The sequence below is a fragment of the Accipiter gentilis genome, unplaced genomic scaffold, assembly GCF_929443795.1.
Source record: "Accipiter gentilis unplaced genomic scaffold, bAccGen1.1, whole genome shotgun sequence".
In the NCBI taxonomy this organism is placed as follows: domain Eukaryota; kingdom Metazoa; phylum Chordata; class Aves; order Accipitriformes; family Accipitridae; genus Astur; species Astur gentilis.
Window position 1 is genome coordinate 390,567 of NW_026060784.1, and position 19,497 is coordinate 410,063.

Below are 19,497 nucleotides of genomic sequence, written 5' to 3' on the forward strand. Positions count from 1 at the left end.
GGCACCTTCGCCATCCCCATCACACCCGTTCCCCCGGCACTTTTCGCATGGGGGTTCAGCAAGCCCCGGTGAGCATCCTTGCCCTCGCCCGGGCGGCGCGTGCCCAGTAAAGCCCATCTGCAGAGAATTCCCCAAATATTTGGGGCCACCTCTCCCCTTTCACCTCCTAGATGTGAGTCTCCTCCCCGATTTGCAACCCCGTCCCACCAGCACAGCGGCTCACCCCGTGGGGATCACCCTGGCCACAAGCTCCCCACGCCCCTGGCCCAGAGCTGGGGGATGTCGGCCATCGGGGCCGGCTCAGCGGGTGCCCCTGGACAGTCCCCCCGGCCCAGCACGGCTCCCCCTCACCCACACAGGTCTGCAGAGGGCTCCATGTGGCTGCCTCTTCGACCCCCGGGTCTTCCGCATCCAGTGGACAACCACCGACCTGCCTCCACCGGCCACCGCCACGCTTGGCCAAGGCGCCACTTCTCTGCCGGGTGCTGCCCTGTGGGGTCCCGGGGGCTGCGGGGCCCCCCTGGCCTGGGCAGCCACAAGGACCCCCCAGGGCCAACCACGATACCTCGCACCCTACAAAAATCAGAGGAGTGGGGTGGCCCCAGCCCCTCCGTTGCTGCTGACAGCCATCCCCAGCTACCAGCACATCGAGGGGCACCTGGCGAAGATCAACATCTCCAGCGCGGCCACCCCTGCGGGGGCACCCCCAGGCAGCGACGTCCCCCCCAGCCAAGCCCTTGGAGATGCCCTTGCCGTGGCTGAGAAAGTGGCTCTCCAAGAGGCCCTAATGCTCTTTGATTGCTCCCTGGGCGGGCTGGCAATCAGCCAGCATGCTCCCAGCAGCAGCCCCAAGCCTGGGGACGCTGGTGGCACCGGCGCAGACACCCCCGACTGCGACTTCAGCTCGCTCTCGCTGCCTGAGGAGATGCTCACCCCTGACTACTGCATCCCCGAGCTCAGCGACGCCATGCTGAGCCTCAAAATAGTCAACGGCGGCGGGATGGAGCCCCAGGAGCCGTGGCAGGATGCGGGGATGGACCTGCCACCGTCCCCACCTGCCACGGCAGGCAAGCGGAGGAAGAGGCAGGCGCAGAGCTCCTTGCCAATGCCACCCAGCAAGCGCAGGGCTCTTGCAGCCAACGTGAGGGTGTGAGGGGGGGGGTGGGGATTAGACAGGGGTGAGAGGGATGGAGATGGGGGGGAGTGGGGGGTGGGAGTGGAGGGGGGGTGTATTTGTCGAAGGGGGGGCCGGGGAGGGGGGTAGGGAGGGGTTAGACGAGCTTGGATGGGACCTTTTCTCTTGTCTTTTCAATTAAAAGCTCCTTCTCCAGAACCGCTCCGTGCCTGTGTGGGACGGGGAAGGAGAGCAGGGGGCACCAAGAAACAGCACCCAAGAGGTGCAAAAGCCCCGCTGAGCCTCAGATCCGAGCCGGGGAAAGCCCCGAGGGGAACCGAGCCACCCCCAGGGCCCAGTCACCACCAGCGCGGCAGGCGATGGTGGGGCGGGACGTGGACGACTCCCCTGTCCCCTTCCCCAGGGGAAGCAGCCCTTTGGTGGGGAAGCCAGGACAGACAGGTCCCTGCAGGACTCACGGACATGGCCCCACGCAGAAAGCAGCACAGAGCCCCTGCGACAACGACAGAACTTGGGGGCCGGGGGGGACACGGACACGCATGACAGCAAGGCCTGCAAGGCCTTCGTCTTGAACACCACCAGCGTCCCCTCCAGCGGGGACAGGGCTCAGTGCACAGCCCTTCAAAGCCTCAAGACCATGACGGCCTTCCTCGGGTCCCAGCGCACTCAGCCCCGGAGAGCCCAGCTTTGCCTCACTGACACAGCAAAATAACCCCAAATCACCCCAAGAATGGCGAGGGAGGGAGCTGCAGGCCAGGCATGGACCCTCCTCCACTTCTCTGGCTGCACCTTGGGCAGCTGTAAGACCAGCAAGGAGGGAGAAAAAATCAGAAAGAAAAAAAAAACAACAAATCACTGTACCAGCCAGAAAGTGCCTGGAAACTTTATCAAATGGTACATTTCAGCTTGGGGGCTTGAAGATTTACACCCATGTACCAGTAAAGCTCTCCATGCATGCTACAATTTGGTGGGAGCAAGATTTGTGGGTATGTCTGCATCCAAAATGCAGCAGTAAGTGGCATCCTTTAACTGCTGTTCTTCCCAAGCCCATTTACCTTTGCAGAAAAAGGGATTGTCATCCTGCACATGGCACAAAGCAAGACACATGCAGCCTATGGTGGCTGAGAGGGTTATTAGGGAATAAATGCATTGAGCTGGTAAATTCAGCCACCAGCACTTGAAATCAGACACTGAGTCCCAACTCAAGAAGCGCTCGCTCTCCTCCCTGCCATCACGCCTCACCATCGAGCTATTAAAGCCGTCCCATTGTACCAGCTGTCCCAAGGCTGGCCCACAGCATCTGCCCAGCTTCAGCAGGCACCAAGGCCAACCCTTACGCTTCCCCCTGCCTGACCCTCCGACTCAGCTCCAGCCCTTCTGGGGCAGCCCCTGCAATTTGCCATGAGCTGCTGTTAACACTCATGGGCCCAGTGACAGTACTGGATTTACTCCAGTTTATGTCAGGAACAGTGAGCTCAGCCAGGACATTCGGATTCTTCCCATCCTCCCACCAACCTTATTCATAAACAGGGGTTTGTTTGGGGTTTTTTTAAACGCCATATTTTAGGTAGATGTAATTACTGTGAAATGCAGCAAGAGGTCAGCAGACTACATCATCACACAGACGGTCCAGGAGATGAGACCCCGTGAGCCCGACAGTCAGCCCCTTCCACTGTTCAGCCCCTGGAAACATTTTGAGAAAACCAGAGGGTCGGGCTGCTCCAATACAGCTCTCACACTCCTGGCTCTGGAGCCTTCATCTCACATTCCCCACATCCCTTCGGCCTTTCTAATCACAGGCTTTAAGGTCACGACATACATCGGTGAGCAAATATTGATTTGCCTGCACTGCCTACAGATCATAATCTAACTCCACGCACCTTAAAGAAGCTCAGCACACACTCCACGTTCTTACAGCTGCTTTGACTGCAATTCAGTCTCTAGTGCATTACCCTTATTTATAATGCCAGGGCTTCAGCGTGGTGCCTCAGGCACTCTAAAATTATTACAGGGCCCTTTTGACTTTCAATTCCCTTCTATTCAATTCCATTTTTATTTGTCAGCAGAGACTCCCATTGACCAGCGGTGGAAGCCAACCGTGCGCAGGCAGACGGCACTACTGCATGTTAAGCCAATCCTATAGAAATTACTTGCACGTGGCTCAACACGATGGGTCATCTCAGTTTGAATGAGAAACGCCGGGTCTGGAAGAGCAGGTGGCAGAGCGCTCCTGGGTGCAGCTGCCTTGGAGAGATGAGTCATCCAGGCTTGGAGCAGCACCGGGGGTGCTCAGCTGCAGCCCCTCGACAGTGCCATCTGTCCGGCTGATGCAGCCATCATTTTAAAAAACGGCGAAGGAAAGCGACTTTAAGAATCAGAGCTCCGGTGAAATCAAACTTCAATTATTTACCAAATCTCCCTTTTACAGTCACCTAGCAGCAAACCAGTTTCCACAGCTGGTACAAAATATTAAAACCATCAAAATATTTAGACATACCATACAGAATGTATGGAAATATGCCATCAATTCCCCCCTTCCTGTTTGAGGCTACTAATTCTTTTAGTAGTCTCACCTGAACGTAGCTTGTGTCACAGTTGCGCACAGCATTCTTTATCTCCTTCCGTTCATTTATGCTAACATTAACAGGCTGTATTTAAGAGAAATGCTACTAACTTAGACAAATCTTTAAGTTGACAGCTTACTTAGCTGTATTTAGGAATACATGAACTAATCTACAACCATGCTCTTTTAGAAGAAGGTACCTTTCATATTCCTGGGTAAAAAAAAACATCACATATGAAGACATTCTGTGTACATTTTATTTGATGGATATATCCTTTCAGCAGTTTTTTTTTAAATATAATTACACCATTTCTTCAGCTAGAGAAAACAGTGAATTGCAGAACTACAAGAAATGGATTCCTGAGGATGACAGGGAGGTAAGTATTTTGTTAGCAAGTTATTGATGGTTTTATTTGCTTCTTTCTTATTTAATCTAGTGATGACTTTCCCCTTTGCCTGTTCTCTGCCAGGATTCACTCTAACAGCTGGTGACCAGGCAATCACACTCACTCAGTAAGTTATCAAATACCAGGGGCCTTCGTTTGCATAGCCATGTTAATCTGGTGTTCACAGCACATCCTTCGGTTCACTTTTAATAAATAAATCCCATTTATTTAATAAAGAAAGAAAGAAAGAAAATAGCAGAGGGGAAGGAAGGTTGCTGTGCTGCTTTACAAAGCAAGCAGTAGCTCAAGCAGCCTCAGAAGGGACGGTTCTGCCCCCTCTACTGAACAGAACAGCATCCTCCTCCGTGAGCACTACTGCTGCTTTCACGAATAGGCCCTCTGAAATCAGGTGCTCAGTGTAAGGGTGAAGAAATCGAGCCCCACATCAGTTTACTGCTGGGCCAGTTCCTGGCTTTGCATTTCCCACGACAGTCAAAAGGAAAATGCATTCCTGCACTCCAGAGACAACATTTTTGATTTTCAGGCAAACTTTTTTCTCCTGTACCGCCAGACCCTGGAGCCTGATGCATGGTTAGACTTTTTCTAACCTTGACACATCACTGCTATTGCAAAAGTTCCAACAAATTCCTTTTGCTCTCTGTTCAAGGAAAGTTTCACCAATCTCCAGGAGAAAACAGCAGCCCCAGTTTAAATCCAGCCTGCGCTTTCTCTGTGCAGACAGTATGAAAGAAAAAACAAGAGGTGAAATGTAAGCTAAAGTACTGCCGGTTTCCTAACCGACTAAAGGCATGAAGACCCCATCCTTGAAACAACACCGTAAATGACCCTGTGACAACAAGCACAATCCCACAGAGGTCACCAGATGCAGAAACACATCCTTCTTTCTCCAGCACCTTTTCCCTTGGCCCCCTCCAAATGCTGCCCGTGCGGGCTCCAGCTGCCTCCTACCTCTGAAGCACCTTCTGCCACAGCAGCAATGTTCTTCTGCAGAGTTCGACACCTCTGTCACCCCAACCTCAATCACAGGATAAATAAAGGGCCTGACAAAGTCTACAATGGGTCCATCTTTCTCAGCCTTGTCCTCTTTTCTAAGCTGCGGGGCTCTTTTCTGAACAACATTTTTCTAAGTACAGCTGGGAGATGAGTGTTGGAAATCGGTGCCAGGAGCTGGGGCTGGAAGAGAAGACAGGAGTTTTGAGCTGGAAGGCGCGGGAGCCTGGGAGGGGGCAGAAGAGGGGCTCTGCAGCAGGGCGAGGGGCTCTGCAGTGAGGGGCTGCCAAACAGGGCAAGTCTGTATTAGCGACTATAGTCTCCGTTATCACTCCCCTTCCACCTTCTGGAAGGAGCGGGGCGGCAAGATTCTCCCTGTGGGAAGCAGTCTGGGACAGGACGTGGGGGACACGTGGGGTTTGCAGAAGGGCTCTGAGCGAGCAGCAGAGGCTGCCGGGGCAGTGGTGCATCAGGAGCTCGGGGCAACCAGGGCAAGGCCTTTCCCTCTGTGCTGTGCCCCGACACTTACATCTGGACACCTGTGGCCTGGGCTACACTTGGGGCTGGAGTACGCAGGCAGGAGCCCTGCTGCCAGCTCACCCCCTGCTTACACACCTACCCCACGCACAGCACTGCTGCCTCCTTCTCTTACCAAGGAAGCAACAGCCATAAGCTACCTCTCCAGCACGTGCAAGCAGGGCAGTACACTTTGAAACGCGTTTCCTCTAAAAACATCCCAGACAAAACAGATGCCAAGAGCGACAGTGTAGTTCTCTGCCTCCAAAGAAGCGGGGTACTGCTGAGACTGTCCACTGCACACACAGAGAGCGCTTTCCACCAGCCGTACCAACACACCCTCACCCAGGTATTACCTGTTCATTAATTACTTGCACTAGCAGATCTTCCCCACCTCGACTTTCGGAATGTTGGGCCATTATGGGACTTGGATTCCTCCCAGTACGAGGCAACAGCATCTTTTTAAAGAAATAAAAATAGCACTGCTACATGGGTACAACTACCTCTTATATTACTAGAGTTAACACAGAACACATCGTTGGTAGAATTCCACTCAGTCTGGTTGACTTACCCTCTCGATAATTTTTTGAGCCATTACATCTTACCAGTTTACTGAAAAGGCACTTTTTTTTTTGGACAAAAGCCCAAATAAAATACTTCGCAGTCCATGTAATTCTCGGCCTTCCTATGTTCCTGTATGTCTCCTTCTCTATAGCGGATAAATAAATCATGCATTTGGTTTTCAAGTAATGCAATCAAATGCCAGACAGACATCATCTAACCCAAGAACCCATTAACTGACCCAAGCTTTGCTCCCCACGAGACCAAATGTTCTAACAGACTCAAGATTTAAATGCATTTTATCAAAACTCTAACATACATACCTATGTATATATCTCATCCCTTCTGCTCTGAACAGGACCAGGGAAAAACTGAAAAAAGTTAATTCCAGTAATTTACTCCAGAGCTGTCTTGTAGCTCAACAGGCTGATTCACAGGTCAAAGAAACTCGCAACAAAATAGCACCAGAGCTATTTTCATTCTCCATTTCCCAAGAAAGACCATTGCAGTTATGTTTGCCAATATTCACCGTTTACACCAATTAACCAAACTTCCCTATTATTTATAACTTCTTGGGGTACAATTTCATCGCTTTTACACATATGCCCCTCTGCCTCGCACTAGAACCATGGATCCTACTTGAGGTTGCTCACCGAGTACAGTACGATTTCGCCTTGGTACACTTAGAAATATCTTTGTGAATGGTATTTCACAGCATGCTCTTGCACGTCCCCTTCAGTTAGCAAAACATCATGGATATGCTCTACGTATCTGTACTCCTAAAGTTGTCCTCTTCATGTAAAACTGATTTTAAGTCAAGCTGTTATGCAGCTGTTCCATAATCAAATTGCATACCATAAAAGCTGATGTAGAAAGTATTACCACGTTGCAGAAGGTAAATAGTCATAGATTAAGCTTGTTCTCCTTAGCTTGAAAAACTAGGCAAGTTAGAGATCAGGACTTCTAAAATTAATCAAAACCTTGGCAGATGTATTAACAAAAACAAAGCTCAGTGTTTTAAAGAAAATAAAAGGAGTCTGCTTTCGTTCAAGCTCTGCTAAAATTACCTGATGGATAGGTGCCTAACGTGCATCCTGTGCCAGACACTTTGTATGCAGAGACCTTTCTTATACACTTTCTTAATTACCTGCGCTGCTTATCAGTATTCATTCCTTCATATAGGCATACTCATTTCAAGCAACTTATCTTAGTAGGGCTATTTTCATCACAGCTTGCTTTGAATACCATCTCATTGGCAACATCAGCTGGTCAACCCTTAGGTATACATAGGATTCCCACAGGTACCCGCACCTACAGAATCTGGCATTTGTGAGACAATGCCTGTGCAAAGGCTAACGAGGTGGCTAAAACAGTCTCATTTGGTGCATCCAGGGTGGGTGCTGCATCCTCTATCCACAGCGCAGACAAACACAGGACTAAGATGCACGTGATACAGTGAATTTACTGGGTGAGAAGGGAGAAAGCGGAAGAGGATTTGCCTTCTGAAACGGGACAGTACTCTTCTCAAGAGCAAGAGCTGCTGCTTTTATTAACTGTTTTCAAAAATCTGCAGCTAAGAGGACTCCTTTGAGCTGAGTACTTAACAGTCCTTCTCCACTTGTACATACTTGACAAATGCAAGGGTATTGCCCCTTAGGGTGTGTTTTGGCTTGATGGGGGTTTTGTTTGGTTCTCCAGAAGAAATTGCCAGGAAGTAGTAAATGTCAGCAGCTCTTCAAGTATGCTTGTGTGTTTCTGCATGGTTTGTAGCCCTGCCTCCAAAGGAAAAACACATGCACACAGTTTCCCATTGAAAATACTTCACACTGAACTGATGGCTTTTTTTCTTCTGAATCTCAGTTCGTAATTGTTGGAAGCAAGTTTTCTAGTCATAAACTTAACTGAGCTATTGGAAAAACCTGCTGTATATTATCTTTACACTGCTATCCACCAGCATGGAACTTCCTGTCCTGTAAATACATACCTCAGATTATAAAATACATATGCATGTGTTCATTTCAAATGATCAGTTATTCATTTCATAGCTGAAGAAACATATCTCAACATGAGAAAACAGGTATACACCTACTCACTCAACTGCAAGTTGTAAGCTTCACTGCAACACACCCTATAGTTTTAGTTTCTTTCCAGAGGTGAAGATGACAACAGAAAGGCTAGAGTCCAAGGCTGTTTTCACCTACCCTGAATGTTATTTCAAGTTATTGCTCTGTGATTAATACAAAGATTACACAGTGATATGGCTTGAAAGGCTGACCATCTTTCACACACTCTGCAGTGTGAGGTTTTGTACATGGATCATAGAGAAATGGGAATCAGCACAGGTAGATCAGTGATTTGTCTGTCACACGTACAACAAAGTGTTAAGAGGTTAACTTGCAATTTGTTTCATTTTTATCCTTACATCTCCACCACTGGTAAGCCAGTTGGGTGAGACCCTTCATTTCTGTAATTCCAACTGGTTTACACTGTACTCAATATTTCCATCTCTAAACATGGGCCCACTCAAAACAAACAACTGATTTCAGGTTTTAAAAACACTTTTTGAGTTTTAAAACATCTCTAAGTTTTACAGCAGTCCGGTTGTATGTGCAACTCCAAAACATCCCTCGCCTGTAAATCCACCAGTCAGATGCTCATTTACATCATAGGTCTTTCACCGAGCGCAATGTTCCTGAGGCGGGCACAATGCAATATGTGCCAGTGTAGACTCTTTTCCATTACCAGGGAAGGTAAAAAGATGCTTTAATATCACTGAAAATTCAGGCTGGATGGAAAAACACACAAGTAGAAAAAGCTGATTTCAAAAATGCCAAGGCATATCCTTTCATTGCCCACACGGAAAAAACCATAGACCAGGTATGGCTATGGAGATCTCTTCCTCCACCCCACTACTGCCTAAAAGGACAACGGGCAGATTTTTCACACTGCTTGGGACCCACAAAGATCTATAATTTGCTATTATGTTTCTGCATGCAGCCCTCTGCATCATGCGGGAGCAAAGACACGCTCCTGCTGCCTTGCAGCCCTGCCACTCCACAACTCCCAGGACACCTCAGAGTTCTGCACATCCACATCGGTTCTCCTTGGGTGGACATTCCCAGAGGAATTATGCTGCTGTGAGCACGCAAAGCCGCGTAATCCAAGCCACCTGAAGGAGACACAAAACAATTGTACATTTTCTCCTTAATAAACAGTCCCTCTGGACACAGAAGTCACAGGCTGTCTCTGCTCGGCAGCACGTGGGCTAACGGCGCATCAGTCACATCCTACATGTTCTCCGTGTTGTTTCTTTCTTTTGCAGCACTTGCAGGTATCCACTGGGGAATATGGTAATCCCAAAACACTGCTGCCTCCATGCTACACGGTTTCACCATTCATCAACATTAGCTGTGTTCATGCATGATAAAGTACTGGCTTATTTGTACCGGAAGGAAAGACAAATTAGGAAGTTTGTGTACTAACATTTTATCTGCCCTGGCTTTGACACACCACACCCTGCCCTCTTCTAGAACCACAGTACCAAAAAAAAGCTATGCAAAAATGACACGTACTCTCTGCTTCTAGTCTGCTTTCTTTTCCCCACCATCAAATCCCTTCTCAGAGACATGAGAAGACAAGCAATGTAGAAAGCAGCTGGAAGGTTACCTTACTGCTTTTCCAGCAAATTATATGGCTGCCCGCCTCTGGAAAACGTTTGGGTAGCTGCATCAACATGCAAGGAACCTCAAAAGGAGGAGGGAATTTTTGACTGCTCTAATTGTCACTCTGTCCTGAAAGTGAGACCTCCAGCACAGCAAAGACCTCTGACACCAAACAGAATCAGCAATGAACAACAACCAAGATGGTTTCCCACACAAACCTCAGTCCTGCCCTTGGCAAACTGCAGGCAATTTGCTTAGAGAAGAAATTTTCTTAAGCTGTCAACTGGGCAACAAAATTGCCATCAAGGAAAAAACAAATGCAACAGTATCTCCATGCAGATGCCAAAAAGAGAGCACTAGGTTCTTCTTCCAGGAGAAGAACCAAGAGAGACGCTATAGACTAGGTTCATTCAGTAAAACCAGGTAACAGCATCTGACTTCTCCTTTATCACTCTGATACGCACCTACTTACTCCTAACTTAAAATGGACAGAGTAAATATGGTTTAAGAATTACTTGTTCTCAAATTTCACTTATATTCTTAAAAGTACAGGACTTCGGGCATAAATCTGCCACACAGGACACGCCTGTTTCCCATCTATATTCAATCTAAAAGCAGCCGTTCTTGAAATGATCATAAATTACACATTGACACTTGGCAGCCTTTGTTAAAAACAGAAACCTACCACAGCCTCATCACAGCTCTCTATTGCCATCTCCCCACTTCTGTGGCTAAACACACCCAGTGTGACAAAGCAGCTGCGTCATTTACTGTTCATTAAGAGGTAGACATGATGCAGCAGGTGCATGTCAAGTTTTGCCCATTACTTCACAATTACTTGTTCTGAATATTTAATCCACATTTTGGGAGGTGGAATGAGAACCATTTATCTAAATCAGAATGATTCACCTGAGGAATATTTCCCCCCCCTGCACCTCTTTTATACCCCCCACCCCCCCCAACCTCATAAACTATTACATTCTCCTGGATCACCTTATTAGTACTCAGCTATTAATAGCAGACTCCACAAACTCCTCACTCCTCAATTAATGTTGCTCAGCCAAACAGCCCATGCTTGAAAGGGCTCAGGATGACTACGGAAACCTCTCTGTTGCAGGAACTAACAACCTTGAAAGATACCTTAACGAGGCCAAGAAGATCTCCTCAAGTTTATTAAAAAAAAAAAATATGCGCTAACTCGTCTCAATGCTTGCATGAATTTGGACCAGTTTCTGTCAAACTTCCCCTTGTTCTTGTTTGCCTAGGAGTCACTCTTAGATTTTAACCCAGCCACCTTTGCACACAGGATTTGTCCAGAATGGTAAGTTTCCATTAAAATGCAGAGAAACCTTGAAAGCTAGAGTTATTTCCATTTTCTATACAGAGTGGTACGCTTGGAGAAAAAGCTCCACTGTCCAGAAGGCTGTTGACCACAGCCTTCGTTTGCAGCTTGAACTACAGCCAATCCAGATCACTGAAGGTGAGGACAAACACTCTGAATTTGACTCACAACATCATAAGAAGTCAGGGTAGCAAGTCAAGCACATGCCAAATAATTTACTTTTTACATATATGACTTCATTCTCCACAAGGATGAAGCAGCTCAGCAGCAATCTCATACTAGTGGCAAAATACAAGACTAACACATAGCAGTAGGTATCTTGCAAGTGCCACCAAAATGTGAAACACAAATATAGGCAACTTGCTGTATACAACTGATCACAAACTCAGGCATCTGAATAACAGGAAGGTGAGCTGGAAGATCTATGTGTTACACCACCTGCACAATTCTCCCACCAACAGGGCTCCTCTCTTGCCTGAGAACAGTAAATGCACACTGGGCTACTGCAAAACTATCGCCAACAATTGAAATGAGAAAAGGTTGAGGTATTTAATTAGGAATTTTTAAAAATGCCATCCGTTAAATATAAACTGTCAGGACTTCATTCTTTCTGCCTCAGTGTTGTTCATTGAGCCCTTCTTTGCTTTCTTGAATAATAGCCATGAATTTTGGGAAGGGTGCAGAGAGGATTACTTGAAGTATAGCGAGGGCTGTGTCCCGTGCCGGAAGCTTTAAAAAAAAAAAGAAAGAAAAAGAAAAAGAAAAAAAGAAAAGAGAACTGTGGCAAATGGAAAGAATGACAACTTCAAATCTGCAAGCGCAGAAGTGATCAACAAATGCTGGTTGATAGCCTAACGTGGTGAGTAAAGCAATCACAGTACGCCTGCTTCTGCCCTGACAAGGGCCAAATGAGAGAACAACCATCAGCCAGGGGTCATGGGCAAGCCATCACTTCTGCACAAAATTGAAGTACAATGGAAACAGGCTGAAGAAAGAGAAATACACAGAATGACAGTGTGGAAAGATGCCCCTCTGCCTTACTTCAGATGTTCATCTAGAGGAAGCGAAGGAAGAAAACAACAGCTATTCTATTCATCATTTCCTGCTGCTGCAGGAGTGCCTGAACTGGCATGATAACATCTTCTTCCACCCAGGTGTGCTAGAAAGGGAATGCTGCATACATCAGTTACTGAATTCAATGAAATAGATGCAAGTAATAAGTTCATAAACTGATCTCTAAATCACTGCTATTTTGTGGATAGACAAGGTCAGAGTCTCCATCCCTGTATTTCGTTTCATCTACAGGCTTGCACTCCATTTGACTCTCACTTAAAAGTTATTCCTGATTTCACTCTTGAACTGAACAGCAGGGAAATAAAAACGGACTTCTTGCATCCCTACCCCGATGGTTACTTGCAACGAATCCTAAAAGGATGGTCACAGTGCACGTTTTTAGGGTTTTATCTGCCATTGGACAACACTTCCAGCTACCCACTGGTCAGATAAACACTAACATTAGACACTGTGTAGAGGTCTGGCTTACCAGAGCTATCGCTCCTCTGTCATTGGGTCTTCTTGTCCACAGCTTTTGTAGAGCCCCAGCAAAACAGCCCTCTTCTCTCCTGTTGCATATACATAATGGGCAGCTACACTCATCAGCTAGTCACAGACCTGTGGCACATGAAAGAGGAGCTGGGCATGACCTTCAGCATCAAAATCACCCGCCTCCACGCTCAGAGCAGTGTGGCAGCCTGTGTGCCCTCAGTGAGGAGCGAGGCTCTGCAAGCCAACACAGAGAGAGGGGAATGCGCTGCCTCCTATCATGGACGCTACCCTCACACCCTCATCAGTGTTAATTGTGATTCTCCTGTAGCAGCATGAACTACTCCTATCAAAGAGGTAATGACAACAACAAAACATTTGAAACCAACTTCCTGTATTCTACATGAGAGTGAAAAATACGTGCTTTCCTCCAAACGATGCTGCTTGGTTTTTTCTTCCTCCTCCTTTTTTCCCCCTTCTTGCTTAGTATTCAGCTGTGGGTTTTGCATCTCCTCAGAGATGAGCACAACATGGCCGGTTCCTCACTGGACCTGTTCATGACAAACTTCACTGCCAGTTTCTAATGCTTCTTCTAGCAGCTAAGTTTTGTCCCTCAGTATGGTTTCAGGCTTCCCTCCTGGCTGAGTTGTTGCAGTGTGTTCATAGGTCTCAACCTACGATATTGCCCTGGAAGGAGCAAAATTCCCACTTGCTGACACTAGAGAGGAAACTTGCAGTCTGTGACAGGCCACAAATCCTCCTCTCCTATCAGGGTAAAAAAAAAAGCAGGTACTTGGTACCACACGCCCTGCTTTTCCAACATATGCCACCTTTTTCAGGCTTCTCACAGACAGAGCACTTGAAGAACAAAGACAATCCGGGGCTGAGTTATCCTGCAGGACCACCAGCATCTCTCAGCAGGATCCTGGCCTGACATTCAGGAAATGGTCCAGGGCTCTCCCTACCTACCACATGCACACACACAGAAAACCATCCATCTCCTCTCATTCCTCATTTTCCTTTCCATGGCATTCCCATTTTTGCTGTCACAAACTAGGTATCCCAAGGAGAGTGTTGCAAGGAAGGTCCTTGGCAAAGCTGGTTCCTTACACGACTGTTTGGTAAGGACTAGGACAAACCACTAAACAAGCATGTAAAAACCACAAAGCACATGATTCTGAACATCATGCATTGCCATTTTTCTATGCATTTTTTTCATGCTGCTTTGCAGTGTACATTTTCATATTGTGTTTTAACAGTGAGATTGATTTAACTGGCAATTGTTTATCTAATATTGCTAGTCTCCTACGTTATTACTATTTTTACAGGCATCAAAAAATTCTGATGAAAATGTTTTAAAGTTGAAAGAACACCCACAAGAGAAGAAAGTTCCAAAATCACCTGAGAAATTTCCAAGGTTTACTTTCTTCCTCAGAAATACAACAAAATAATAATGATTTTCATTGCAATTTCATTTAACTGAAGTCTGTCTTCTACCTTGTGAAATGGGAAATAAGTACCATTATTCTCTGTGTTAACATACTACTTCCAATTAGCTGTACCTTTACATTAAGTTTAGCTACGAGACATTTACTTGCATGCTTCTAAATATACTGTTGGGTTATTTCATTTTATAATCCATGCTGCCTGGAAACTACAGAGCCAGAAGTTTGTTTTTTTCCCTGTAAAGAAGAGTTTCATTTTAAGAATATATGACCAAGAGGAATAAAGCTGAGAAGAAGAAATTTCAGGAAACAGGTATAAAATGAACTCAGCGATCCTCTCTCAACTCTCCATTGCTTCTATTGAGACGATCTTCTCAAAGCCGCTTTGCAGGCTGTTGGCCATATGTCCACACTGCCTAGGCTGCAGCAAGGCACCAGCCTTTGTTCAACAAGCAGTAACGCTTTGAAAATAGTGGGCTTTTGATGCACTTTCCAGTTGGCACTCTCATGTAGTTTGGATGCATCTTCTGGACGCAAGCCACCTGAAGCACCACTAGTCAATGTACACCTGGAGAAGAGGCATAGCCCAAAACACTGTAGTTACATGGCCAGGTCAGCACGATGCTATAGCCAGTGTGACCCAGAAAACTAGATGCCACGATGCCTCACCGTAACCAGTCATGACGTCATCTCAACACGGGCACCAAGCAAGGAGGTTGCTGGTCAGGTAACTGCCACTGGGCTTCACAAGACTAAACTAACACCTGGGTCTTGACTGCTTACAAGTTTGGGACAGACAAAAGCCCTAAAACACGCAGACTTGATCAGTGACACTAGCATAAATGGAATGCTTATGGCAGTCATCCCAGGAAAATGCTAAGTGCCACACAAATGGACACTATCCTCCAGTAGATGCTACACAACAGGGAACCCGTGGACAAGCCCAGCCCAGCCAAGGATGGCCTTCTGTCAGAAAGCGACTGTTAGTTTCATCGCTGAGTCGAGGACAAGCCAGAGGGCTGTAGTTTCACACACCTGCACGCTCCAATGCTGACATTGAACAGGCGGGTGCCGAGCAAGGAAGGCCACAGGGTAATGTGAGTTTGGTGCAGACAGAGGATGATGACCACAACCCTCTCCTCCTGGACTGGGCAGCTCATCCCAGACCTGGCACTACTCCAGACTTTCTGCCAGCTCATTTAGCCCACAGCCCAGTCCTGCAAATCCAGTCCTGCCAAGGGATGCTGGTGTCACTCTGCCAGAAACAGCCTGAGGTGACAGGCCTTGGTTCAGTAAGAATCACAAAAAAACCAAACCCAAAAACAATTTTTAAAAATATCACACAAAATCTCACAATGCAACAACATAAAACTGGCACAGGAGCTAGACCCCTGCATGTGAACCAGCTGGTTATCCATGACCATGAGGAGGTCACCGCAGGTCACCTCAGCTCTCTACCTGCAGCTCTGGCTGTCCCTCACAAAACAGCTGAACCCCTCCTGCCTTTCCTGTCCTGCTAGTAACATCCCACTGAAAAATAATCCCTCCGTGGTCACCAGAGAACAGCCAAGGAGGACACGGGGCAGAGCCACTTACAAAGGTAACAGTGAGGTGGCCCTGGGGTCCGCATGGTTACAGAGAAGTCAAGTATGGCACAAATGCTCTCCAAGACTAGGCAGACCGTAGTCAGGTGCTGTGGAATAGCAAGGATCCCTCGCAGCACTCAGCCTTTCTGTACTGGGGATGTCAAACAGCATGAACATGGGTGCAGTTGTCTAGCCAGAGCTACAGCCATGGGGAATTACTCTAAAAATTGCACATACTTGGCCCTCAAAAGCCAGCATTTTGTCTCAGAGTTCAACAAAGCCAGTGTTTAGCTCAATGTGGTCACATAGCAAACCTGTTTCTTTCACCTCCTCTCCAGAAAAGATCTCCTGTTCAAAAACAAAAAAACAAACCACAGATGGTCGCTGTTCATGCTACCCATCTGAAATTTTGAGTCAAGTTAGCTTTTGGTGCTTTGTTTCTATCACCAGAGTCCTTGAAATTCCCACAGAAGTATGAAGGCTCTCAGAAGAGAACAGAGAACTGGTTGATTGATTACCTTGCTCTCCATCTGAATTGCACTCCATTAGCTAATGCCATTCAGCTTGTGACATCTTAGTTGCCTTAGGCATATACTGGTACAGCCCTGCTAAAGGCAGGTACTCTGATAAAACTGCACGGATAAAACTGGCAGAGAATCTGGTCTCACATCTGAGGCCATACCTGGGCCAACAAAACCAAACCAAACCAGAGAATTTTAGAAGCCAGCTACTGAAAGTATTTAACAGGTAGTTCCCAAGAAAGTGTCTGTGGACAGAGGAGTGTCATTAAGATGACTTCACCTTTGACAAGACAAAGGAAAAGTATAATCACATTTTGCACATCAACAGACACAGAAATTCAGCAATTGAAAGATTAATAAGAGAACAGGCTTATTTGCTTTCCTATCACTTTGTCTTATCTCAGGGCTGGAGGAAATACACTGGAAAATTTCTCATGTAGTATTTTAGGCCAAGTTCTCTGTTGACATCAACATTAGTAGAGAGTACTGGTTAAAAATAGATGCCACCTTAGTCTAGTATCTCTGCAAAGATCAATATTTAAGCAGCATTTTTTAAGACCTAGAGAAAGCTCAGCAGGACCCCCAGAAATGCTTCTGAAGAAGCAACAAGCAGCAACCTCTGCGACCAGGCTTCGATTCAAAACAGATCAAAGCATTTGGCTGACCCTGGAAATGAACTAATGCTTGCTAAGGCTACAGATAATCTCACTAAGACCATTACCCAACTCACAATGAACTGATAAAAAAGTTTTCACTGCTTCTCTATGGAAGTTGTCTCTGTCATTTGCACCTCCCCTCCCTTCTTAGAGGAAACTTGTTCAGACAAAATTAAATTACATTTGCAGACCTGTATTAGTATCTTGTCACATGAGTTTCCTCTTTCCTAGCATCTGAGCTGTGAACTCAGTGCCACTTTTTTTCGAGGACTGGGAGATGAAGCTTGCCTTTTAATAAACTTCTCTATGGAACACTCAACTCACAAAACACTCCGTTTACAGAGGAAAAAAGTTAAAATGTTATCCTGGTTTGTCTCAAACACAGATGGGGAAATGCTCCAGAGAAAAATCCCAGCTGTCAATCTGCACTGCAGACCTCTACTTCATACTGATGTTGGAGGGAGTTCCACCCAGCAGATGCGTGCAGACAATGCAACAAAAATCTGCAATGCAGACAACAGATCCGCAATGCAGATCAGATGCTAGGATTTTACTCACAGGGTGATAATTCAGCTTCGCTGTTCCCACTACAGAATCACAGAAATGCTGAGGCTGGAGGGGGCCTCTGGAGATCATCTCGTCCAACCCCCTTGCTCAAAGCAGCGTCAGCTACAGCAGGTTGCCCAGGACTCCGTCTCATCATGTTCTGAATATCTCCAAGGATGGAGATTCCACAACTTCTCTGGACAACCTCTGCCAGTGTCTGGCTACCCCTCACAGTAAAAAAAAAACCCAAAACAACAACAAAAAAATCCAACCCAATAACCACTTAAGAAAAAAAAAAGAGCTTCTTCTTATGTTTGAATGGTATTTCCTGAATTTCCATTTTTGCCCTCTGCCTCTTGTCCTGTCACTGGGCACTATGGCAAAGAGCCTGTCCCCATCTTGTGTGCTCCCTTCCGTCAGGTATTTACATTGATAAGCTTCCCCCAAGCCTTCTTGCCTCCAGGCTGAGCAGTCCCAGCTCTCCTGGCCTCCTGCTGCATGTCAGATGCTCCAGTTTCTTCATGATCCTTTGCTGGACTCTTTCCAGTATGTTCCTGTCTCTCTCGCACTGCGGAATCCAGAACTGGACCCAGCACTCCACACGTGGCCTCACCAGTGCTGAGCAGAGCAGAAGATGGACCTGCTGGTGACGCTCTTCCTAATGCCACCCAGGATGCTGTTGGCCACCGCCTTTGCTGCAAGGTCACATTGCCGGCTCATGGTCTAAGTTGTTGTCCACCAGGACCCCAAGCTTCTTCTCAGCAAAGCTGCTTTCCAGTCAGTCAGCCCCCAGCACATACTGGGGCATGGGGTTTTTCCCTGCCGCGGAGCAGGACTTTGTGCCTCCCCTTGCTGAACTGCATAAGGTTCCTCTCAGCCCAGTTCTCCAGCCTGTGGAGGTCCCTCTGGATGGCAACACACCCACCAGGTCTACCAAACACACCCCCTCTTTTGCGCTATGCCCCATCATCCAGGTCATTAATGTTAAACAGTACAAACCACAGTTGCACAGGCTATAACACAGCCATGCTGGGGCACGGGCGACCAGGGCGGAAACTGATCTGTGTAAAATAGATTGAATCAATTTCTGCTATTATAAAATTTTCACTCATTATTGTACTGCTGCTTCAAAAAGAATGACATCTAGAAGATGACAAATCTGAGTTTAACCTCAATTCAGAAAAAAACGAAATGAGTTTGGAAAAAAGAGAGTAATACGGTTGATATTCTGCTGCAACACAAAACTAAGGAGCCTGTATTCTGTTGATACCAAACAGCAGTTTTTGTAAGAAATTAAGACAGTTTTGCTAGCAGAAGAGCTGATGTATCAGGATAACACAATTATTTATATTATATAACAAATTATAAAGCAGAAAAGCACTAAGCACTTTTGGGTTTTTTCTGAGAACTAATGCAACGAACAAACACGCAAAGCCCAATTAAAGGCCATACTCATTCCAAGTCTGCGAGCTTCCCGGAGTTTTTGTGAAAGCCAGTGGGCATTCCACAGACGGGAATTTGCTGTATCTAGCCCAGGCCACTTTGACTAACACATCATTCAAGAGCATCGCTCATGATTCAGCAAAAACACTCTGACAACTTTAGCAGACTTCCAACATTAATCAACAAAGAGGCACGTTTCAGTGCATGAGCACTGCTTTGAAATACCAAGCCACACACTCACCTGCAGTAAATCAGTATAACTCCACAGAAGTCAACTGAGTTTTATGCCAATTTACACCAATTTTGGCCCACCCCATTTACACTACTACACTCTCTCATTCTTTTACTCAAGTACTGCACACACTGCAGGTAATTATATTAGAAGCAACTTTAAAACTCTTTAGGAAGCGAAGAAACTCTCACAAGGAGGTACAGTGCCAGAAGAGGAATCCAACTTTCTCAACATCTTCAGAATGAATCTGAGTATTACTTTATTATGAGTAATACTGCTTGGAATTAGGGCAGACTTAATTGTAACTGCTACAAGCAGCCGGAAGGATAACAAGCATCTTTTTGATTCAG

General features: G+C 46.5%; 1 long non-coding RNA gene across 1 annotated transcript in view; it reads right to left on the reverse strand.

Annotated features, from left to right (window-relative positions):
• Positions 1–414: 414 nt before the first annotated feature.
• Positions 415–19,497, reverse strand: part of LOC126036678 (uncharacterized) — a 51,336-nt gene continuing 32,253 nt past the window's right edge. Inside the window, exon 3 of the long non-coding RNA XR_007505222.1 lies at positions 415–430. This is a non-coding gene — a long non-coding RNA (uncharacterized LOC126036678). The remainder of the gene's footprint in view (positions 431–19,497) is intronic.